The sequence below is a fragment of the Neolamprologus brichardi genome, chromosome 14 (assembly GCF_056152115.1).
Source record: "Neolamprologus brichardi isolate AB-2024 chromosome 14, ASM5615211v1, whole genome shotgun sequence".
In the NCBI taxonomy this organism is placed as follows: Eukaryota; Metazoa; Chordata; class Actinopteri; order Cichliformes; family Cichlidae; genus Neolamprologus; species Neolamprologus brichardi.
In genome coordinates, this window is record NC_142117.1 from 29,219,064 (window position 1) to 29,244,477 (window position 25,414).

At 42.0% G+C, this 25,414-nt stretch overlaps 4 pseudogenes; all 4 read right to left on the reverse strand.

Annotated features, from left to right (window-relative positions):
* Positions 1-13,482: 13,482 nt before the first annotated feature.
* On the reverse strand, positions 13,483-14,599 carry LOC148098952 (odorant receptor 131-2 pseudogene; annotated as a pseudogene).
* A 412-nt stretch (positions 14,600-15,011) lies between these two features.
* Positions 15,012-15,937, reverse strand: LOC148098953 (odorant receptor 131-2 pseudogene; annotated as a pseudogene).
* A 3,963-nt stretch (positions 15,938-19,900) lies between these two features.
* LOC148098954 (uncharacterized) lies at positions 19,901-21,108 on the reverse strand (annotated as a pseudogene).
* Positions 21,109-24,252: 3,144 nt separating this feature from the next.
* Positions 24,253-25,178, reverse strand: LOC148098955 (odorant receptor 131-2 pseudogene; annotated as a pseudogene).
* Positions 25,179-25,414: the final 236 nt, after the last annotated feature.

Genomic DNA, 25,414 nt, shown 5'->3' on the forward strand with positions numbered 1-25,414 from the left:
TTATCTAAGCTGCCCAACAAACACACTAAGGGGGAAGTTGGAATGTTACATTTCAGACACTTTGATAAGTCTTCACATATCTCGCGCCAAAACTTCTGAACTGGTGGACAGAACCAAAGAGCATGGATATAATTGTCCGGTGAATTGGTTTGGCAGTGTGAGCAGTTGTTGGTAGATGCAAAGCCCATCTTGAACATCCGATGACCTGTATAGTGCACTCTATGTAGTATTTTGTATTGAATTAATTGAAGACTGGGATTTTTGATTAGATGAAAGGTTTTTAAGCAAGATCGGACATTCTCATCATTCTTGGTGCTTTTGTCAAAATAAACCTGGATGGTTGATCACAACAACATGGTCCACCTGCAAAAGCTCATATCTCCCCTAAAACAGTTCACTCATGTGTCAAAACTACATTTCCTTCTAATCTGAATAGTCAGTGCCCCCAAAATGCATCGTCCCTTTGGCATTGTGTGAGTACTGCCATACAAAATGTTTAGATGTTTTGTCACTATGGCAGAGGACCAACAATATACAACAGAAAAGAGTAGCCTCCAAGGTTTGACATCACAGATTGCACTCACACTATCAAGGAAATGATAACCATTTTTTATTCACACGCAAAAGAAAGTTTCATACATATGTAAAAAGAAAATGTACACTACAGTAGTAAATTGTATGAACACAAAATCAAAAAACAAGGACTCATTCAGTGGTTGCTGTACTCCTTCTCCCGCTGCACAGTGACTGGAATACTACTCTAAACTGTATAAATTATGTAATTCCATAGTTTACAGTAATTTGTTCAATATATTTTTTGTCATATTTAGTATCAAAACATTCCACTAGTCCTCTCCACCTGCTAGTATAGACCTACTACTGTAGGCAGATGCACACAAAATCTCTACAGTAAGTTATACATTTTTTGCCTCACGCACAGTGCCCTGTCCTATACAACATATAATTCCATAATAGATTACATAGAGTACATACCTGTTTTCCCTGCGAAAGGTTTGGCTGATGGAGGAGACTGTAGAGCGAGGCACATTAGGCTGCACTCGACGACCTGCCTCTGCCATTGTGAGGCCATGGTTTATGACATGGTCTATAATTGTGGCCCAAATTTCATTCGGGACAGCACAGTGTCTTCGTGCACCTCGGCCTCTTCCCCCTATTCCTCCACCACGCATTCTCAGTCCTCCTCTTCTTCTTCTTCTTCCTCCTCTGTTGTATGAACACAGCCCGGAATAACATCTCTGGGCGCAAAATTGGATGACATCTCGGGGAGGCACACTGCCGTGAGTTCTCTGAAATCGGCTTCTTGAGCACAAGAAATGACAACATCACAGAACGCAAGTATGGCGAAGCTCGCGGCTCTCCAACGGGAGATTAAGAGACCAGTGTTGGACTGTAGAACTGCTTTGAAATTCATATGAGCTGTTCGCACTAAAGTAAAAAAATAACATCACTTCATGTGGATACCCTCTCGGCGCCAGCTACAAGGCCGGAGCTGAACAAAACACCCTGATAACGACTGTGTTTAGTCTGTTCCTTCCCATTCCATGCAAGGCCACCTGGGTTGGCTGGAAGACTGTTTACTTAGCCTGGCAGGGCGAAGGACACTGTCTCAGCTGAACTATGGAAACGCACACACATACATATACTGATACTGATAAGCACTCACCGACGCATCACCCTCCCTACCCCGGATCCAACGCCACCTCCAACGCTTACCTCCCCTCTGATGTGGACATTGGGTCAGTTGGAGGCGCAGTCGAAAGATTGCAGCGGTCCCAGATCAGATGTACACACTGGAACTCTTTCCCATGTTGCTTGTCTGTGTTAATTGTGCTATGGTGTGTTGATATCTGTGCATTCCTGTATTATCCTTCTGTGTTACACATTTCGATGTTTTTTTTCCTCGCTACCTAGCCTGACCTGTCTCCCCAATGTGATGTTTGTGTATTGTATGTACGGTCGGCAAGGTCTGTCATCTCGGTTGTGGGCAAAAGACCTGCAACTGACAAATAAAGGCTATCTCATCTCATCTCTTCCTTGAGGAAGAACTTCCCCTTGTCCGTTTGCTTGGCCTTGTCTATCCATGTTCAGAGATCGGACTGGCTCTGGTCAAGCTCTATATATCTGTGTTTGGCAGCACACAATCATTGAACACACCTGTGTGTGACACCTAGTTTCACTTGACTGTCAATGACTGTCATCAATTTATCAAATATTCAAAGAAATTCATATATGGTATTCATGGTATTATGTTCTTGACCAATTTTGACAATTGAACAGACAGTTGTGCATGCGAGTACTTATACAATGAAATCATGCTGACATGTTTTGGAGGGAATGATCATTAGACTGAGAATCAACTAATCAGTTTAGATCTACAACATCTATTCATTTGGAAAATGTGCTAAATGTGGGCTAACTGTATAACTGTAGGCTACTTGTACTTAATCATTTGCAAAGATGCACTGAGACAATTGAGACATGTACTAAGGCATTTGTCGTTTGATAAAATGAATGAGAAATGCCATTCTGTTGTGAACATTTGCCAAGAGGTTTGGAGGTTTGTCCATGTTATTTTGAGAATGTAATTTCTGTTTCAAGAAAGGAGCCAAACCAATGGAGAAAAATTGTAATCCAAACTGTTAGTTTGAACAGTCTTACTTGGTTGCAAGTGGAGTCATGTGAGAGGGAGGAAGCAGGATAATGAGGCCTGGGTGAGTCAAGTGGAGTAGTGATCCGTGATTCCAAAACAGTGAAGGCAGGGAGGCGAGCAGGTGAGACTGGAAAAAACAGATTGAGAGGTTTACCAGTTATTTGGAGTGCAATGGAGTCCAATGTTCAAGTGAGCGAGGCTATTGTAAGGTGAGTCAGGAAAAAAATGGGAAGACAAGAACATAGAGGTGAATACTAGAACAATGAGTGCTGCAAGACACATAGGACCAAACACTAATGAGGGTTAGCAGACAATCTGGTGAAGGCTGGATTTGGACGCTGGTCTTATATACTTAATCAGTCTCACATGGCACTCAGGGGAGGAGCAGCGAAGGCTCCGCCCAAAGGTGGAGAGCAGCACTGTGGAAATTTACTGTGACTCACCCAGACCATGACAGGTAAGGGCCATGACAGCTGAAATATATTGGATTTTAATGAAGGAAATTTCTATCAGAATGGTCTTTATAAACCTTATGCTGAGCCTCTCAAAGTACCTCATGATAGTGGGAATAAATGTAACGTATTTTGAGTTTCTGTCCACTTGCAGAACAGCATCCAAAATAGATGGGGACCGACTGACCAGATTCAGCATAGATCCAGTTCACCTCTGGTTTTTTGTCAGCTCATCCCACTGGAACAAATTTTGGATGCATCTGTAGTGGCTCATTTTGTCTTAACACAAAATGTATTCCGTGTTTTAAATATCTAAAATGTAGCTACATAGAACTATGAAAGCATTTGTCTCTGATCACATGCCTTTACTTTTTTTTTTTTGCCTGTCCCGTTTGGCTCTTTTGCCATCCGAATTATTGTCTAAAAGCAAATAAAGATGCCCAACGGATTTACTTTACCAAATCGACCAACCCAGCCTTGCCGTATTGATCTATTTGATTCGCCTTTTATTGTTTATTTTATTTTAAACTTGCTAAAAACGGGACAGACTTGACTGGGGAAAAGAAAGGGGAGAAAGAAATAGGGAAAGAAAAACAGCGGGGAAGAGGAATGGTGATAAAGGGCAAAAAAACAAAAACCAACAAAATAAGCAGACAAAAAATACATATATCGATCACCTGTTGAGAAAGAAAAAAGATAAAACAAGCAGAACAAAAAAGAGCAATATAATAAACAACATCATTACGATGATCTATGGGAATATAACAGTAAATACTAAATATTAAATGTTATTGTGCGGCACGTAAGATCGACAGCGCACAGTGTGCTTTGAGGTAGAAGCCAAAAAGGGTGTAGTTTGTGTGTGTGAGCACCTGTGTACACCTGTGAGCATGAGCGCACTTGTATTTAAAAGGTTCCTTCATGTAATGATCTGCCTTTACTGATGAAACTTCATTATAAACCTGATGTCCTATCCTGCATTTTTTTCAGTTAAAACCATTACTATGAACTCTATTATTTTAGGCAAAGAGGAAAACATCTGTGCTATAGCTTTAAGAGAACCATCATTATTAGCAAAGGCTCATATTAGCTTGGTATAATATCAAGCTAAATGGTAAGACTGCAGTTTTACTGTAAATCAATCAAAATCCATCCATCCACTTCTGCTTATCCTTTTTCAATTCAATTCAATTTTATTTATATAGTGCCAAATCACAACAAAGTACAATAATAGATACAGAGAAAAACCCAACAATCATATGACCCCCTATGAGCAAGCACTTTGGCGACAGTGGGAAGGAAGAAACCTCCGGCAGAACCAGGCTCAGGGAGGGCTGGCCATCTGCTGCGACTGGTTGGGGTGAGAGAAGGAAGACAGGATAAAGACATGATGTGGAAGAGAGACAGAGATTAATAACAGGTATGATTCAATGCAGAGAGGTCTATTAACACTGAAGGCTTTTCAGGGAGGTTTTAGGACATCCTGATAAAAATGAATTACAGTAGTCCAGCCTGGAAGTAATAAATGCATCAACTAGTTTTTCAGCATCACTCTGAGACAGGATATTTCTAATTTTAGAGATGTTGCGCAGATGGAAGAAAGCAGTCTTACATATTTGTTTAATATGTGCACTAAAGGACATGGTCAAAAATTGCTCCAAGGTTCTTCACATTGTGTTACTGCCATCCAGAGTAAGAATCTGGTCGTTCCAATCCCAGCGGGCAGCCTTGTGGGGGTTTGAACAGCTTGTTCCGCTTTCTTAATTCTTCGATAAGTCAGGGCCAAGCCAGCTCCGATCAGCCAGAACCCCGTTACCATGGTCCTGAATAGGTACTGTAGATATCTTCAGCACTCAGGCTCACCCAAGCCCAAACTTCTCTTTGAGAAAGGGGTGTCAATTGCATTTAGGGACCAGTTGATCCAATCCATAATTCCTCTTTTAGGTTTTAGAGAACAGACTGTGAGAGAATGTTCCAGGGAAAAGTAATAAAAACCACGAGACTAGACAAGGACATAAGCAGGGAAGATAAGGGAGAGGAGAAAAAGTGCGTCCGCCTCCTCCGAGAGGTTTATAATATGTGCATTGAAGGACATGTCCTGGTCAAAAATGACTCCAAGGTTCCTCACATTGTTACTGGAGGCCAAGGTAATGCCATCCAGCGTAAGAACCTGGTTAGATACCATAATTCTTAAGTTTTCAAGGCTGAGTACAATAACCTCAGTTTTATCTGAATTAAGAAGCAGAAAGTTAGCGGCAATCCAGGTCTTTATGTCTTTAAGACATTCCTGCAGTTTATCTGTGTTATCTGGCTTCATGGACAGATAGAGCTGGGTGTCATCTGCATAGCAGTGAAAATGTATGCTATGTCTTCTAATGATACTGCCTAAGGGAAGCATGTATAATGTAAACAGAATTGGTCCTACCACTGAACCCTGTGGAACTCCATAATTAACCTCAGTGTGTGAAGAGGACTCTCCATTTACATGCACAAATTGGAGTCTATTAGATAGATATGATACAAACCACTGCAGTGCAGTACCTGAAATACCTACAGCATGTTCTAATCAAGCAAATAGAATATTATGGCCAACAGTATTAAACACTGCACTAAGGTCTAGCAGGACAAGCACAGATTTGAGTCCACTGTCAGAGGCCATAAGAAGATCATTTGTAGCCTTCACTAAAGCTGTTTCTGTGCTGTGATGAGCTCTGAAACCTGACTGAAACTCTTCAATTAAGCCATTCCTCTGCAGATGATCTGTTAGCTGTTTAACAGCTACCCTTTCAAGGATTTTTGATATGAAAGGAAGGTTGGAGATTGGCCTGTAATTAGGGATGGGAATCATTTAGGTTTTATCCGATACCAGTACCAAACCGGTACTTTTGAAACGGTACTTAACCGGTGCTTGAACCGGTGCTTAAAGAATGGAGAACACAAAATTGGTCCAAAAACCTCTCATTTTCAGCTGTTTTTTTTTTGTAAAAGGATAACAGTGTTAGCATTTTCTGCAGCTATAGAGGATTTATGGCATCACTCTTGGCTGGAAGCAGTGCTTAAACAATGGAAAAAAAAAAACTTTCTCTAAAAACCTCTCATGTTTAGCTGTTTTCCACTTTTTCTTTGGTCATTTTAGCCTTTTTGGCCAGGGTGAAGGGAGTATCTGCCATCAAACAAGCAGACAGCCGCATGTAACTACGACGGTGTTTGCTAGTTCACCTTACATGCATTAATGTAATAACGTGGTTAGCCTACTCAACGTAAATTACACATGAACAACATTAAGCTACTCACGCAGAGAAGAACGGCTGCTGCTGCCATCATCATCCGTCATTATTTCTGCTACACCGGCAGGGCTAGGGGCCAGGACTCTACTCTTCGGGTTTTTGGGGGATGTTGCTAACTCCGGGTCCGATAACAGGCACCACACCCGCAGTAGATATGCACAATGTGAGGTCTCGCAGCAAGCTATCAAATACGGCGCATTTCTCAGCTTTTAACAAAATACTATACATCGCCAGGTGTTTCATCAGATTCGAGGAGTTACCTCCTTTGCACAGTATCACCTTAAAGCACTTGTTGCACGCTGCTGAGTTTGCATCTTTTGCTGTGAAATACAGCCAGACTTTTGACCGCTTCGCCTTGGGCATTTTTAATCTGTAGCTTTGCTCTAAAAGAACGTACGTACCTGGGCCCGCCTACTACGCTCGCAAAGGTAAAATGATTGGCTGAAATCCAAAGTGTATGACATCTCAGGGGGGAAAAAAAGCACCGAAATAAAGCACCGAAATAAAGCACCGAAATGTGCGCTGCTTTTCGGTACCGGTATCCGGTGCCATTACGGCACCGGATACCGGTACCCATCCCTACCAATAATTAGCTAAGACAATTAAGTCAAGACATGGCTTTTTAAGCAACGGTTTAACTATTGCCAGCTTGAAGGCCTGTGTTACATAGCTGATTATTAGAAATAAGTTCATAAGATCATATGGTAAATGGCCTGTATTTGTATAGCACTTTACTAGTCCCTAGGGACCCCAAAGCGCTTTACACATCCAGTCATCCACCCACCCACACACACATTCACACACAGGTGATGGCAAGCTACATTGTAGCCACAGCCACCCTAGGGCGCACTGACAGAGGCGAGGCTGCCGGACACTGGCGCCACCAGGCCCTCTGACCACCACAAGTAGGCAACGGGTGAAGTGTCTTGCCCAAGGACACAATGAACGAGACTGTCCAAGCCGGGGCTCGAACCCCGTTAATGGTTTGGAGGAAGCAGTTACTGAAGTTAAGTAAGTAAGTAAAACTTTATGTATATAGATAAGATAAGATAAGATAAAACTTTATTAATCCCTCGGGTGGGTTCCTCTGGGAAATTTGGTTTCCAAAAAGCACAGCACCGACAGAAGTTATAGAGTTACAGAATATTATATATATATATATATATATATACAAAGACATATATAGATAAAATATACAAAGGGGATAAATAGAATAAATAGGAATAAAAATAAAAATAAAAATACAAGTGAATTGCACATTTCAAGTGTGGAGTCTATTGCACCGCTGATTATTAACAAAAAGTATTGCACAAAAGGTATTGCACAGTGAAGTGAAGAGGCACTACAGCTTAGTTGTTCCCCCCTCCTTTGTCCTCCTGTTTCCCCTCCCTCTCCCCTCCAGAGAGGAGTTAAACAGTCTGATGGCGTGTGGGACAAAGGAGTTTTTAAGTCTGTTGGTTCTTGTCTTTGGGAGAAGCAACCTGTCACTGAACAGACTCTTCTGGTTGTTTATGGCCGTGTGCAGAGGATGCCCAGCATTGTCCATAATGTCCAGCAGTTTCTTTAGTGTCCTTTTCTCTGCCACTGTCACCAGAGTGTCCAGCTTCATGCCGACCACAGAGCCAGCCTTCCTGATCAGTTTTTCCAGCCTGGATGAGTCCTTCTTTGCTGTGCTGCTCCCCCAGCACACCACAGCATAGAAAAGTACTCCAGCAACCACCGACTGGTAAAACATCCTCAGGAGCTTCCTGCAGATGTTGAAAGACCTCAGCCTCCTGAGGAAGTACAGTCGGCTTTGGGCTTTTTTGTACAGGTGCTCTGTGTTGCATGACCAGTCCAGTTTGTTGTCCACCCACAGCCCGAGGTACTTGTACTTGTTGACCACCTCCACCTCCTCCCCCTCTATCTGAACCGGCAGTGGACCTGCTGTGGACCTCCCAAAGTCCACAACCAGTTCCTTAGTCTTTGAGGTGTTGAGTTGCAGGTGGTTTGTGTGACTCTATGCGACAAAGTTCCTCACCAGACTTCTGTACTCCTCTTCCTGATTATCCCAGATACACCCCATGATGGCTGTGTCATCTGCAAACTTCTGAATGTGACATAATTCAGAGTTGTAGCAGAAGTCAGAGGTGTACAGGGTGAAGAGAAGAGGGGACAGCACAGTTCCCTGTGGTGCTCCTGTGCTGCTGACCATAGTGTCAGACGTGATGTCCTTCAGCCTGACGTACTGTGGCCTGTCGGTGAGGTAGTCGGAGATCCAAGCGACCAGGCAGGGGTCCACCTCCATCCTGTTCAGTTTTTCCTGAAGCAGACAGGGCCGGATGGTATTAAAGGCACTGGAAAAGTCAAGAAACTGGATCCTGACCATGCCTTTTCCCCCATCGAGGTGTGAGTGGGCTCTATGCAGGAGGTACAGGATGGCATCCTCCACTCCGACACCCGCCTTGTAGGCGAACTGTAGTGGGTCCTGGGCATGTTGTACCCGTGGTCGGAGGAGGTTGAGGAAGAGCCGCTCTAGAGTCTTCATAAGATGTGACGTCAGTGCCACCGGTCGGAAGTCATTCAGCTCATTGGGCCGGTTCCTTTTGGGGACCGGGACGATGCAGGATGTCTTCCATAGGGCGGGCACTCTCCCCAGTCGCAGACTGAGATTGAAGACTCGTTGTAGCGGCTCCCCAAGTTCAGCAGCACACGCCTTTAGCATCTTAGGACACACCTTGTCTGGACCTGCTGCCTTTCTGGGGCGAAGCTTCCTCAGTTGTCTCCTGACCTGATCGACTGTGACACTAGGAGATGATTGGGAGGAGGGGGAGAAGATGTCCTGCTGTTGAGAGAGGGATTGGAGGAGGGGGGTGTCATCATAGTGTCAGGAAGGGGGGGAAGCGAGAGAGGGAGGAGAGTGGGGAGAGGGCTCTGTAGTAAAGGTGAGGGTGAGGGTGGGGGGGTTGTGGGCTGGTCAAACCTGTTGAAGAAGTTGTTGAGTTTGTTTGCCTTCTCCACAGTCCCCCCCCCCCACTGTGCTGTTCTTGGTGTTGTGGCCCGTGATGGTTTTCACACCATTCCAGACCTCCCTCGTATTGTTCCTCTCCAACTTCTGCTCCACCTTCCTCCTGTAGGTGTCCTTTGCTTCCCTCAGGCAGCGTTTCACCTCCCGCTGTGCTGCTTTCATCTCCTCCTTCACTTTGCTCCTGAAAGCCTTCTTCTTCATGTTGAGGACAGCACCTTTCTAGATAAAACATCACAAGGTGCTGGAGGAAGTAATTATTGAAGTTAACTCAGAAAGATCAATTGGAGAAAAAGAGTCTAAAGGAATATCAATGGTACTGAAAGTAGCTGTAGATAATGTTACATCTGTGGGATGATTATTGGTAATTTTTTCTCTAATGATTAAAATTTTATCTGTGAAGACGTTCATGAAGTTATTACTAGTTAATGTTAAAGGGATTTTTGGCTCAACAGCAGACTTTTTGTCAGCGTGGCTACAGTGCTGAAGAGAAACCTAGGGTTCTTATTTTCTTCAATCAGTGACGAACAGAGATGGGCAGTAACGCGTTACTTGTAACGCGTTACTTTAATCTGATTACTTTTTTCATGTAACGAGTAAAGTAAGGGATTACTATCGCAAAAACGGTAATTAGATTACCGTTACTTTCCCGTAGGAACGCTGCGTTACTGCGTTACTAAAACCGTGATTTCTTGCGAGAATGTCTCATGACAGTGACGTAAGCGAGTGCGACGTTAGTGACAACAGCTGTGCGCAGATCAACAATGGATCATATATCGAGTGCGGGAGAGAGTATGAGCGTGCAGCGTTTAAAGCGTGGAAGTACTGACCTTACTTTGAGTTTGATTCCATAAAAAGTGACAAAAACATTAGTGTCCGCTGTGCGTGGGAAGAAAACTTATTTTTAAAGCAAAAAAACCCCTAAACTTCCGAGCAAGCACCGAGTGCAACAACGTAATGGGAAACTCACAGAGAAGCTGCAGTATCCTTCCACTGACCACTGCGGCACACCTGCACCAGGGTAAAGCTCCGCCTGCCCGACTCCTGCTTTACAGGTGAAAATAGAGCAACAGGACCGCTAGTCTTTGACTTTATTTATTTTCTGCTGTGTTTTACTTGCATCTATTTGAAAGAGTGAGTGCAGCACAAAAAAATATTTTATTTTATGTGCTGGAATGTGCAGAAAATAAGTTTAAATGTTAAACAAATTTCTTCCAGTCAGAGAATGTTGCATATAATTACATTTTTGCTTGATGCTTAAAGTTAAAAGATTAAAACTAACAAAACAAGTTTTAAAAAGAGACTTTTCCATCTGATTACATTTTGTATGATGGATTATGCAGAAAAAGTAGAATTGGGCTGAAAGATCTATCACTTTATCACCTATTCAGGGTGTAAAGCGTGTTTTAAAAAAGTAACTAAGTAACTAAGTAATTAATTACTTTTGAAAATAAGTAATCAGTAAAGTAACGGGATTACTTTTTGGGGGAAGTAATCGGTAATTAGTTACTGATTACTTTTTTCAAGTAACTTGACCAACACTGGTGACGAATAGTAAGATGTTCTGGCTTTGCGGAGGGCTTTCTTATAAAGCAACAAACTATTTCTCCAGGCTAAATGATGATCTTCTAAATTTGTGACACGCCATTTTCCCTCCAGGTTACGAGTTATCTGGTTTAAGCTGCATTTCTGAGAATTAGACCACGGAGTCAGGTACTTCTGATTTCAGTTCTTAATTTTCACCGGAGCTACAGTAACCAGAGTCGTACGTAGTGAGGAGAAAATTATTAATAAGATGATCAACCTCTGTTGGCGTAGCGTTCAGGTAGGTGCTCTGCTCTGTGTTGGTACAGAGCATTGAAGATGATAACAGTGGGTGGATTATATTCTTAAACTTAGTTACTGCGTTTTCAGAAAGACATCTACTGTGATGAAGTCTACTCCCCACTGCTGTGCAATCAATTATCGTAAATTTAAATGTTATTAGGAAATGATCACACAGGAGAGGGGTTTTAAGAAATACTGTTAAATGTTCAGTTTCTATGCCATATGTTAAAAAAAGATCAAGAGTGTGATTAAAGTGGTGGGTTCTTTTACATTTTGAGAGAAGCCAATTGAGTCTAATAACACATTAAATGCCATGTTGAGGCTGTCAGTTTTTTGCATCTACATGAATGTTAAAATCACCCACAATAATTATTTTTATCTGAGCTGAGAACTAAATCAGATAAAAAGTCTGAGAAATCAGACAGAAACTCTGTGTAAGGCCCAGGTGGACGATAGATGATACAAATAAGACTGGTATCTGAGTTTTACAGCTGGGGTGAGCAAGGCTAAGCATCAGGCCAGCGGCGATTCTAGAATTAGAGCTTTGGGGGTGCTGAGCACCCAGAGAGCTGCCCAGCCACGCAAGATAAATCATACGATTCTTAAATTCATCAAGTCTTTCTGTGCCTGGGTCCTCGTCTTAAAACATGACATCACTGTTTTGTACATTTTAACACAATTTAATCCCCACATTTGTGAAAGAAAAGCAAAACACTTTTTTGAAAATTCTGTAACAAAACCATCAAATCTGATAAAGGTTATTTTTTTTTGTTTTGGGGGGGAGGGGGGTAAAAGGAGGAGAGAAGCTGCAGAGAGGAGTGTAACACCGCAACTCTGCTTCCTGGTCCCAACTCTAGATAGTCATATTTCGGGGGGTTTAATAAATTTGTCCATATTTCTAGAAATGAGAGCTGCTCCATCCAAAGTGGGATGGATGCCATCTCTCCTAACAAGACCAGGTTTCCTCCAGTTAGTGTGGTGATACCTGAAGCTGTTCAAATCTGTTGGGAAGAATAAACCTTCCTGTTGTGAAACTGACATCAGCTCATCGTATGTCCCTTTTTCTATTCTTTATCACATCACCACACATTGTTGAACAGGAAACCAGTTGCCCCTCTGGTCATCATCTTAGGGAGGCAACACTGCCAACAGAGAACTGAAACACACAGGCATATTTTTATGGTACAACGCGACACTGAGCAAGGGCAAACACGGGGCTAATATACACAGGGAAGTAATCAGGGAATGGAAAACGAGGGAGACACAGCTGGGAGAGATAAAGGCTAACGAGACAGGGGGAGCAAAGATGGACACACTGAAATAAAACACAATCCTTCAAAATAAAACAGGAAACAATACACAAGGATGCAGACTAAGAAACAGACTTTACACGGGCAGAACTAAACCTAAACCAGAATAAGCTGGAATATACTAAATAATCATCATCATCATCATCATACCATAGATCAAGAAAATAACCAAAAATACAAAATCAAACCAAAACGTGAGAACTGAAAATACTGGGTCAAACTGACCCAGAACCGTGATACTTCTTGCTGTGAGGCGACAGTGCTAACCACCGTGCCACCATGCTCCCTTCAGTCAAAACCAAAATCAGTTTTCTTTTATTTTTAAACTCAGGTTATTACATACCACAAGTAAACTAATACTTTACTAAATAATTACTGAAAAACATAAATGATAATTGGTTAATTAATAAAAAAGTTGGCTTAAGGGAAAGAACCACCACAGAGGCTATAGCTATCTGAGCATCTAATCGCAGTTGTGAACATATTGAGCGATAAATCTGATTTTCCTTTCTGTAACTGAAAATACTTATATCATAAAATGGTAAATTAAAAGATAAATATTTATTTTAAAAAGTGTGCATTGTTATGAACATAGATGTGGGCATTGTGTGTTACCGATTCAACTGGAATATGGCTATATAGTTAGAAAAGACTACCAGATCACATCCTTATTTAGATAGTTTTAAATTCATTCATTTATTTAAAAGGGTAAATTGTTCCTGACAAATAGTTTCTGATTGAAAAGTCAAATGCATAAAGGTTTCCTCTTTTTACAGTAAAACAACACATGACACACACAACAGCTAAACACAAAACCACCTCTTCAAATTGTGGAAAGATAAAGACTAATAAATAATCAATATGATCAAAATGAATGAATGCTTTGCTTTACAATGAATGTCAACATTATAATTATAATTGATATAGCATGTCAAATTAGGTTTCTTTTGAACATGATGAAGTAAGCAAAAGATTTTTAAGTGCAAAATAGAATTTTTCATCCCTGAGTCCATAAATGAGAGGAGTCAGACACCTTGGAACAATACTAAATAATAAATAATTAAAATATCTGAAATTTCAAAATAAATTAAAATGAATCTGAAGGACTGTGTTTTCTATAAATGGGGTAGGCAGCTAGATGAGACAGAGGAGCAGCTAGAAAGTATGAAGGACCACTTTTTTGAGGCCTTTGTGTATTGACTTCTTATCCTCTCCCGATGCAGCTTTGGCCACTTTCGTTATTTGAACATATGAGAAAATAATAATAATCCTCATAATCAAGAAATAAAACTGATGTATTGCTGATCGAACTTGATCCTGCCACCTGTAAAGAATAAACAACTCAACAGTGCAAATCATATATTTTCTGTAGAAGTTAAGTGAGACAGTAGCAAAGAACATGGACGGAATAATTATACAAGGGGCAGAGCTGACACCATGAATGATCAGGATACAGTACATAGTGCTGCGTGTGGAGCAGAGCTGTCCATGACGCAGGGCCATACAAATGGCCACATAGCGCTCCAGAGTCATTGCTGTCAGAGTAACTGGTGTGACAAAAGTATAGAGAAGTGCAAAAATAGTGATGATTATGCACAACCACACTTGTATTGCAAAATGAAAATAGGTTGAGATTACCAGGATATCACTCACAAATAACAAAATGCTGTCTGACAGTAATGTTATAGAAAATAAGATGTAGCGTGCAGATGTGTGAAAGGATTCTTTTATTTTTAATATATAAAAGTAAGGATGAGCAACATGTTGATACGAAGAAAAATTATTAGCACAAAGTTTTTGCGAGATCTTGCAAAAGTTCATCTTAGTTTTTTTTTCTCCCACGTCCCTTGCGGGGCTCCGTAGGATTATGATCAGTACCAAAGAAGTTTGTCAAAATAACTATATTCCATCTTCATCATTCTTCCCCATTCACACAACAGCAATAAAATAAAAGTAGTATTTGTTTTCATATATCATTTATTTGTCACATAATCCTGACTTTCAATTATATTTTTGTAGGTCTTGTCATGTTGCACATACTTAATCATTTGGAAATTTCAGTTGAATTATTTTGCAACAATTCATAACAGATAAAGCTAAATCAATCAAGCTGCAACATCATAAAAACTCTACAATTCATTCTGAGAAAGTGAACAATCTTCTATCAGGAACAAAATCCCTGGGACAAATTGTGTAGATACACTTAACATTTATTTAAATTTTATTTTCTCATTTTAAACTTATGTGTAAACTGCACTTGAAAAGTGACATGTAACTGCAGAGTTTTGTTTAAATGCATAACAATATAGCATCACTGAACATATACAGGAAAGCAAGTTGCAAAACTACTAATAATTTAAAATTAATTATTTACATGAAATTACTCTTGCATATTTAAATAGTCATTTCCTGTATGGTCAGAGGAAATATGAATGGCAGCATTTATATTTCTGATGTAACTCAAATTATGTTTATTTTGAACAGGATGAAGTAGGCATAAGACTTTTCAGTACAAGAAAAAAATTTTCATCCCTGATGCCATAGATAAGAGGACTCAAGCACCTTGGAGCAATATTAAACATAATGTAGTTAGAATATCTGACATCTATAAATAACATGAAATCAATCTGAAGCACTGCAGTTTCAATGAATGGGCACCACAGCTGAATGAGACAGAGCAACAACTGGAAAGCATGAAGGATCACTGTTTTGAGTCCTTTATGTGTCAACTTCTTTTTATCTCCTGATGCAGCTTTGGCCACTTTCATTATTTGAACATATGAGTATGCAATAGTGATGCCCATAATCAAGAAATAAAATTGAAACACAGCTGATCGAACATGATCCTGCCATCTGTAAAGAGTAAATGTCTCTACACTACATATCATGGATTGCTTGTAGAACTTAAGTGAGGCAGAAGCAAAGAACATGGACAGAATAATTATACAAGGACCAGAGCTGACACCATGAATGATCAGGATACAGTACATAGTGCTGCGTGTGGAGCACAGCTGTCCATGACGCAGGGGCATACAAATGGCCACATAGCGCTCCAGAGTCATTGCTGTCAGAGTAACTGGTGTGACAAAATTATACATAACCACAAAAATAGTGATTATTATACACAACCACACTTGTATTGTAATTTCAAAATAGGTCAATATAAGTAAAACATCTGACAGCAATAACAAAACACTGTCTGACAGCAGTGTTACAAAAAACAAGATGTAACGTGCAGATGTGTGAAAGGATTCCTTTTTAACAAAGATCACAATGAGCAACATGTTAATGCAAAGAAAAATTATTACCAGGATCTGTACAATAATGACCCGGTTATCGACTGGTTGCTGCAAAAAAACATAATTTACTGAGTTGTTACCTGCCATAGAGAAGAAACATGTGTTTGAAATACTTCTAAGAGTTAAATAAAGCTTTGTTAATAAATGTAAGATCTTCCTTTTAAAAATCAAAGTTCAAAATTAAATCCAGTGGAGAAACCTTCCATTCTGTTCCAGAGCCAAACGTCTTCTCCTGCGTTCCCTGCAGTTTTCTGAAAAATGACTGTGCATCATTAATTTGAAGCTTACAGCAACTAAGAATAATAATTACACATGTAACTTCCTTCTACTGTGTTGTCATCATCCCCTAGCACCCATTCTCCTCAGCATCGATGCCTCTAAATAGGTAATTGATGGTATACTCAGGAGACTTTGTAGTGAACTCAACCTAACTGACCTAAAAGAATTGAAAGGTTGTTGTTTGCTGAGGAGGTAATCACCTGTAGTTAGTGCAACAAGTGAGACTACATCCCATTATTTTGGCTCTATGTCTTAAAAACTCCTAAAGTGATGTGACTGTGACAGGTACCAGGTCTGTTTGTGAGGTATTCAGTTAAGTGAAAACTGTCCTTTCTTTACTAAGCATTGTCTCTTAATTTTCCATAAATGACAAAGTTTAAAATAGCAGAGTTTTGTATGTTTTTTTCTGCCTTTGATTATATTAAACTGTATAGAGACAAGTGCATAACACATGTAAGAAAGACTTGAAAAACATCAGACATTGGACGCAAAAACAAATTCAAGCCAAGAAACAGAACTTTGACGTGAACAAGGGTTTTATTTACAGTGGCATGAACATACAAGAGGATAAGAACATGAACTGTGAAATACAGTGAATGTGAACTAAGAACAAACTGTGACATACTAGGAAACATGAATGAAGTGGAGACTAGGAAGACAAGCTTTGAGTAAACTGTGAGATGCTATGAACTAGCATGGTGTTACTGGGGTTATTAAATATGTGTATAGACAAACAGACATTTCTGTAGTGTATTGATTACTAAACAGTGGAAAAGGGTTGGGATTAAATAAAATTATGCTTCTTCCTGCTCCTTTTTGAACATTAAAGGTTTTTTTGTTTGTTTGTGTTTGGGATTTTTTTCTTTTTTTTGTAGTTGTGGTTGCTTTGTTTTCCTCTTGTTTTGCTTCGTTTGTTTGTCTCTTTTTATATTTCAATGTGGTTGTATTTTTTCAACATGTTCAAAATAAGATTCAATTCAATTTAACTATGAACTAAGAAGGTGACGTGAAACACTATGTACATGAGCTCAGGGACTAGATCGTCCCAGAATATGAATGGTGGTTGAGAGGTCTTGGCGAGGGGAACAGTGGTACAGAAGACAGTCAGGTTGGCCCTTGGGGAAATGACTGAATTACTCCAAACTGTTAGTTTGAACAGTCTTACTTGGTTGCAAGTGGAGTCATGTGAGAGGGAGGAAGCAGGATAATGAGGCCTGGGTGAGTCAAGTGGAGTAGTAATCCGTGATTCCAAAACAGTGAAGGCAGGGAGGCGAGCAGGTGAGACTGGAGAAAACAGATTGAGAGGTTTACCAGCTATTTGGAGTGCAATGGAGTCCAATGTTCAGGTGAGCGAGGCTATTGCAAGGTTGTAAGGTGAGTCAGGAAAAAAATGGGAAGACAAGAACATAGAGGTGAATACTAGAACAATGAGTGCTGCAAGACACGTAGGACCAAACACTAATGTGGGTTAGCAGACAATCTGGTGAAAGCTGGATTTGGACGCAGGTCTTATATACAGCTGGCTTAATCAGTCTCACATGGCACTCAGGGGAGGAGCAGCGAAGGCTCCGCCCAAAGGTGGAGAGCAGCACTGTGGAAATTTACTGTGACTCACCCAGACCATGACAGGTAAGGGCCATGACAGCTGAAATATATTGGATTTTAATGAAGGAAATTTCTACCAGAATGGTCTTTATGATCCTTATGTTGAGCCTCTCAAAGTACCTCATGATAGTGGGAATAAATGTAACGTATTTTGAGTTTCTGTCCACTTGCAGAACAGCATCCAAAATAGATGGGGACCGACTGACCAGATTCAGCATAGATCCAGTTCACCTCTGTTTTTTTGTCAGCTCATCCCACCGGAACAAATTTTGGATGCATCTGTAGTGGCTCATTTTGTCTTAACACAATATGTATTCCGTGTTTTAAATATTTAAAATGTAGCTACATAGAACTATGAAAGCATTTGTCTCTCATGACATGCCTTTAATTTTTTTTATTTTTGCCTGTCCCACTTTTTCTCCCGGTGAAAATTGCCTGAGTCTAGCCCCTCTGTCATACAGGCGTTGCTGACGCTGCTGAGCCTGGAGTAAATTCTCCCGTGACAACCTCCCCAAAGTGTGGAGTTTCGCTCTCAGGTCCAACAAGTACTGAATCTCATTCTTGGCGGGGCTCAGACCTTCCTCCCAGCTTTCTTTAATCAGGTCGAGCACCCCACGTGGCTTCCTGCCAAACAGCAGTTCAAAGGGAGAAAATCCCGTGGAGGCCTGGGGCACCTCCCGCACTGCAAATAACAGAGGATCTAGCCAGCGATCCCAATTGCGTTTATCTTCGGTTATAAACTTACGAATCATGGACTTTAAAGTCTTATTCAGCCGCTCCAACAGCCCATCCATCTGAGGGTGGTAGACGCTGGTCCGAATAGATTTAATGCCCAGTAATTCGTACAGTTCCCGCAGTGTGCGAGACATGAACGACGTGCCCTGGTCAGTACCGCGTTGCATAATCCACTAGGACTAATACAAAGCGGTAGCCACGTGCACTCCGATGAAATGGCCCGATGAGGTCCATGCCAATGCGCTCAAACGGGACCTCTGTGAGTGGGAGCGGGCGCAAAGGCGCTTTTGGTATGGCCGGCTGATTAACAAGTTGGCAGACCGGGCAGGACGCGCACCAGTGGCGCACATCTGCTCGGATGCCCAGCCAATAAAATCGGGCCGTTATTCGCTCCAGAGTTTTTTGTAACCCATATGCCCTGCCATGGGGTTATAATGAGCCGCCTGGAAAATCATTTCCTGGCGGCCCTGCGGCACCAACAACTGGGTGTGTGTCTCCTCTGTGGGAATGTCACGACTCACTCGATATAAATCGATATCTTTTAATAAAATGAAGCGCGGGTAGGTCCGCACGGCTTCAGGGCGCACCACGTGACCATCAATCTCAATCACCTGGTCAAAGGCTGAGCGTAGGGTGTCATCACGAGATTGCTCAAGTGGGAAATCACCCGTGGGGGAAATTTCCGGAGCCGGCGGGGTCTCCCATGAAGGACCCGCCGTCTCCCCCTCCCCGGAGTCAGTGTCGGACGACCCCACGTCACCGCTGAGCGCCGCGCAGACACTACATGCTACTAACGGTCGTGATCGCATCCCCGCATACTGCCCTAACAGATGATGAAACCCCGGCCAATTCGTGCCCAGAATTAGGGGATGCGACAGACGCGGGCTAACCGCAGCCATTACTCTATGCGTTTTGCCCTTATACTTTAATAACAGCGTGTCCATAGTTCAGTCTCAGCTGAACTATGGACACGCACACACATACATATACTGATACTGATAAGCACTCACCGACGCATCACCCTCCCTACGCCGGATCCAACGGCGGATCCAACGGCGGATCCAACGCCACCTCCAACGCTTACCTTTCCTCTGATGTGGACATCGGGTCAGTTGGAGGCGCAGTCGAAAGATTGCAGCGGTCCCAGATCAGATGTACACACTGGAACTCTTTCCCATGTCTCTTGTCTATGTTTATTGTGCTATGGTGTGTTGATATCTGTGCATTCCTGTATCATCCCTTTGTGTTACACATTTCGATGTTTTTTTTCCTCGCTACCTAGCCTGACCTGTCTCCCCAATGTGATGTTTGTGTATTGTATGTACGGTCGGCAAGGTCTGTCATCTCGGTTGTGGGCAAAAGACCTGCAACTGACAAATAAAGGCTTTCTCATCATCTCATCTCATCATCACTATGGGATACCTGTGAACATCACCATGAACACACTTCCCCTCCACCCATTCTGCCTCCAGCAATGCCCCGGGGCGAACCAAGCTTTGGTGCACGAGGGTCTGCGTACAGCCCGTGTCCACCAAAGCATGGTGTATACCCCCTCGAGTCCTTACCGTAATGCTGTATGTCCCTCCTGGACCGGGAGAGGGTGCTGGGGCACCGGCGACACGGAACACCTGCCCCACTTCCATCAGAGGACAGTCCCTCCTAAGGTGTCCCGGTTGCCCGCACTTCCAGCACTCCTGTCCCGGCATCTGTGCTGCTCTCCGTGGCTCAGAGGTGGCACTGCTCATTTCTGATCCCTGGGAAGGCACAAACGAAGGGAAAGGATTAGTGGGGCTCAGCGTCAGCGCCCGCTCTGCCTGCCCTGGTGCAGGTACCCGGCCCCTCGGTGCCGGCACTGGGGCTTGTTTGCTCGGTCTCCGGCCGCCGTCCCCGGGCTCTCCCGCTCTAGCGGCAAGGTGGTCCTCCACCAACTTTACCGCGACCTCTAGACTCGCAAGACGGTGGCACCGGACCCATCTCGCCATCTCCGCAGGCAACCCCTCCACGAACTGCTCCAGCACCACCTTGTCCACCAGCAGCGTCTCTCCCTCTGATGATCCCGGCTGCAGCCAGCGCACCGCCACGTCGTGCAGCTTCCGGGCCCAAGCAAACGGCCGATCCTCCGCGGCCAGCTGACAGCCCCGGAACCGCCAGCGATGATCCTCAGGGGTGAGTCCCATCCTGTCCACCACCCGGCTCACGTCCTGGAAGCTGCTCTTCGAGGTCGGCTCAGACTCAGGGCAACTGTCTGAGCCTCCCCCGACAGCAGAGGAAGTAAACGCAGAGCCCACTCCACCTGCGGCCACTGGCAGGCCTCCGCCGTGGCACGAAAAGTCTCCAGGAAAACCTGGGAGTTGTCCCCGTCGCCCATCCGGGGCATCGCCACCGACAGCGTGCGGGCTTCGGCGGAGCAGCGGCTCCAACCAGCCGCTCCAGAACCTGGGTCTGCCGGTCCGCCTGCTCCTGCAGCTTAGCCAGGTGAGCCCGCTGGGCCTCCGCCTGGTCCTGGCTCATCTTCGCCATCTCCGCCAGCATTTGCGCCAGGAACTGCAAAGGCTGGGTGGGCGGCGCAGCCTGTGGGTCAGACATCCCCACGTCGGCTGGGTTTCGGCACAACTTGTGAAATGCACATCACACACATACACACACGCACAGTTGTTTGTTGCCAGATGCCACGTTTATTTATAGTTTCATTTGTTATGACCGACCACAGTCTGACAGCGCCGGTCTCAGCTGATTTCCAGCCTTCCCTCCGCTCCTCTTCCGTCTCACTATAAAAGGGAAGGAAACCATCATCAGTCCAAACTCCATCAGCTGTTCTCACCTGCGTCTCCAGCACCTCCCCATTGAGCTCACTGCACCACTCCTCCCCTGCACACGCGCCCAGGACCACACCTCCACCACAATAATATTGTGGCATGCAGAGGAATCCTTACAAAGAAGCTCACAGAGAGAGATTGAGCATGCTATTCAACCCCAAGCTGGTAGGGGAAGCTCTTTATTAAAACACTTGCTTGTGCTACAATGTGCCTCAAGGTTCAACAACAGCACAACAGAAGTCACTCATGGTACAGCACTCTCTCTACAAAACAACAACTGTCAGTGACTCTGCACCACAGCGTAAACACAACATTCAAGATAACAGTTAAAAGTAACGTAACCATAAACAATAAAACAAGAACATCTAAACAGCAGCACATGTCCCAAGGCATGATGGGAGAGAACTAGCTGTTCCCCCAACAGGCCACAATATAATATATATCTTTATTTATATAGGACCTTTCTAGACAAAACATCACAAGGTGCTGGAGGAAGTAATTATTGAAGTTAACTCAGAAAGATCAATTGGAGAAAAAGAGTCTAAAGGAATACCAATGGTACTGAAAGCAGCTGTAGATAATCTTAAATCTGTGGGATGCTTATTGGTAATTTTTTCTCTAAAGATTAAAATTTTATCCGTCAAGACGTTCATGAAGTTATTACTAGTTAATGTTAAAGGGATGGTTGGCTCAACAGCAGACTTTTTGTCAGCATGGCTACAGCGCTGAAGAGAAACCTAGGGTTCTTATTTTCTTCAATCAGTGATGAATAGTAAGATGTTCTGGCTTTGCGGAGGGCTTTCTTATAAAGCAACAAACTATTTCTCCAGGCTAAATGATGATCTTCTAAATTTGTGACACGTCATTTCCTCTCCAGCTTACAAGTTATCTGGTTTAAGCTGTGTGTCTGAGAATTAGACCACGGAGTCAGGTACTTCTGATTTCAGGCCTTAGTTTTCACCAGAGCTACAGTAACCAGAGTCGTAGGTGGTGAGGAGATAAAATTATTAACAAGATGATCGACCTCTGTTGGCGTAGCGTTCAGGTAGGTGCTCTGCTCTGTGTTGGTACAGAGCATTGAAGATGATAACAGTGGGTGGATTATATTCTTAAACTTAGTTACAGCGTTTTCAGAAAGACATCTACTGTGATGAAGTCTACTCCCCACTGCTGTGCAATCAATTATCGTAAATTTAAATGTTATTAGGAAATGATCACACAGGAGAGGGTTTTCAGGAAATACTGTTAAATGTTCAGTTTCTATGCCATATGTGAAAACAAGATCTAGAGTGTGATTAAAGTGGTGGGTGGATTCTTTTACATTTTGAGAGAAGCCAATTGAGTCTAATAACAGATTAAATGCCATGTTGAGGCTGTCATTTTTTGCTTCTACATGGATGTTAAAATCACCCACAATAATTATTTTATCTTAGCTGAGAACTAAATCAGATAAAAAGTTTGAGAAATCAGACAGAAACTCTGTGTAAGGCCCAGGTGGACGATAGATGATAACAAATAAGACTGGGTTTTGAGTTTTACATCTGGGGTGGGCAAGGCTAAGCATCAGGCTTTCAAATGAATTAAAAGTCTGTCTTGGTCTTTCATTGATTAATAGGCTGGTGTGGAAAAATTGCTGCCACACCGCCCCCTCGGCCTGTGCTTCGAGATTTCTGGTAGTTGACTCGGGGGTGTTGATTAATTTAAACTAACATAATCATCCTGCTGCAACCAGATTTCTGTAAGGCAAAGTAAATCGATTTGTTGATCAATTATTAAGTCATGTACTAACAGAGACTTGTAGGAAAGAGACCTAATATTTAATAATCCACATTTCACTGTTATACTCTTTGGTTCAGATGTGGATACTGTATTGTTCTTTCTTTGTGATTTTTTATGTTTACGTTGTTTGTTGCTGGCTTTTAGTTTATTTTGTGTCTGTTTGGGAGCTGACACAGTCTCTATAGAGATGGGTTTTTTTGTTTTTCTTTTTCTTTTTTTGAGGTGGGGGGTTACAGGAGGAGAGAAGCTGCAGAGAGGCGTGTAACACCGCAACTCTGCTTCCTGGTCCCAACTCTAGATAGTCATATTTCGGGGGGTTTAATAAATTTGTCCATATTTCTCAAAATAAGAGCTGCTCCATCCAAAGTGGGATGGATGCCGTCTCTCCTAACAAGACCAGGTTTCCTCCAGTTAGTGTGGTGATACCTGAAGCTGTTCTAAGCTTCTATTTTTTTTTATAAAAGTCAGGATGAGCCACATGTTAATACAAAGACAAATTATTAGCACAAAGTTTTTGCGAGATCTCGCAAAAAGATCTTGCAAAAGTTCATCTTAGTTTTTTTTCTCCCATGTCCCTTGCGGGGCTCCATAGGATTATGATCAGTACCAAAGACGTTTTTCAAAATAACATTATTCCATCTTCATCATTCTTCCCCATTCACATAACAGCAATAAAATAAAAGTAGTATTTGTTTTCATATATTATTTGTTTGTCACATAATCCTGACTTTCAATGACATTTTTTAGGTCCTGTCATGTTGCACATACTCAATCATTTGAAAATTTCAGTTAAATTATGTTGCAACAATTCATAACAGATAAAGCTAAATCAATCAAGCTGCAACATCATAAAAACTCTACAATTCATTCTGAGAAAGTGAACAATCTTCTATCAGGAACAAAATCCCTGGGACAAATTGTGTAGATACACTTAACTTTTATTTAAATTTTATTTTCTCATTTTAAACTTATGTGTAAACTGCACCTGAAAAGTGACATGTAACTGCAGAGTTTTGTTTAAATGCATAACAATATAGCATCACTGAACATATACAGGAAAGCAAGTTGCAAAACTACTAATAAATTAAAATTAATTATTTACATGAAATTACTCTTGCATATTTAAACAGTCATTTCCTGTATGGTCTGAGGAAATATGAATGGCAGCATTTATATTTCTGATGTAACTCAAATTATGTTTATTTTGAACAGGATGAAGTAGGCATAAGACTTTTCAGTACAAGAAAAAAATTTTCATCCCTGAGGCCATAAATCAGAGGACTCAGGCACCTTGGAGCAATATTAAACATAATGTAGTTAGAATATCTGACATTTGCAAATAACATGAAATCAATCTGAAGCACTGCAGTTTCAATGAATGGGCACCACAGCTGAATGAGACAGAGCAACAACTGGAAAGCATGAAGGATCACTGTTTTGAGTCCTTTATGTGTCAACTTCTTTTTATCTCCTGATGCAGCTTTGGCCACTTTCATTATTTGAACATATGAGTATGCAATAGTGATGCCCATAATCAAGAAATAAAATTGAAACACAGCTGATCGAACATGATCCTGCCATCTGTAAAGAGTAAATGTCTCTACACTACATATCATGGATTGCTTGTAGAACTTAAGTGAGGCAGAAGCAAAGAACATGGACAGAATAATTATACAAGGACCAGAGCTGATACCATGAATGATCAGGATACAGTACATAGTGCTGTGTGTGGAGCACAGCTGTCCATGACGCAGGGGCATACAAATGGCCACATAGCGCTCCAGAGTCATTGCTGTCAGAGTGACTGGTGTGACAAAATTATACATAACCACAAAAATAGTGATTATTATACACAACCACACTTGTATTGTAAATTCCAAATTGGTCAATATAAGCAAAACATCTGACACCAATAACAAAACACTGTCTGACAGCAGTGTTACAAAAAACAAGATGTAACGTGCAGATGTGTGAAAGGATTCCTTTTTAACAAAGATCACAATGAGCAACATGTTGATGCAAAGAAAAATTATTACCAGGGTTTGTACGATAATGACCCGGTTATCGACTGGTTGCTGCAAAAAAACATCATTTACTGAGTTGTTACCTGCCATAGAGAAGAAACATGTGTTTGAAGTACTTCTAAGAGTTAAATAAAGTTTTGTTAATAAATGTAAGATCTTCCTTTTAAAAATCAAAGTTCAAAATCAAATCCAGTGGAGAAACCTTCCATTCTGTTCCAGAGCCAAACGTCTTCTCCTGCGTTCCCTGCAATTTTCTGAAAAATGACTGTGCATCATTAATTTGAAGCTTACAGCAACTAAGAATAACAATAACACATGAAACTTCC